We start from the raw sequence: 618 nt of genomic DNA, 5'->3' as shown, positions 1-618 counted from the left end.
CACAACTTAACACTTAGCAATTCCTACGCGATTACTACGACACACGAAGGTTCGATAACCATCATACTCACACACAATACACAACACATAGCACTTAACACCTTCATCTCAGTTATCACGATAAATCAAAATTCGAATCACTCAATCATAAACTCAAATCAAACATGACTCGCGTGCCAGGCACCCTAATGCAATGCGTATATGCCAAAATGCATGGACTCGGAATTCCAAACCAAAACCCTCCTCGAAGGGCCGTAAATCATAATTGTACCGCCTATCGCAGGCCAAAGTACCAATTACCGAGGTGCCACCTATCACGGGTCAGCACGATTTACTAAAATGCGTAAATCATAAACGTACCACCTATCACGGGTCAGTACAGTTACCATGGTGTCACCTATCACGGGTCAACTCGATTTTCTAAATAGTAACTCGTAAACGTACCACCTATCACGGGTCAGTACAGTTTACCGAGGTGTCACCTATCACGGGTCAACACGATTTACTAAAAGAAAAAGCGGGAATCGTAAACGTACCGCCTATCACAGACCAGTACTGTTTACCTAGGTGCCACCTATCACGGGTCAGCACAATTCACCAAAAATGTAAATCGTAAAT

Source organism: Cicer arietinum, chromosome 6 (genome assembly GCF_000331145.2).
Source record: "Cicer arietinum cultivar CDC Frontier isolate Library 1 chromosome 6, Cicar.CDCFrontier_v2.0, whole genome shotgun sequence".
NCBI classification, from domain to species: domain Eukaryota; kingdom Viridiplantae; phylum Streptophyta; class Magnoliopsida; order Fabales; family Fabaceae; genus Cicer; species Cicer arietinum.
The sequence above is the reverse complement of the archived record's forward strand: the minus strand, read 5'-3'. Positions refer to the sequence as shown.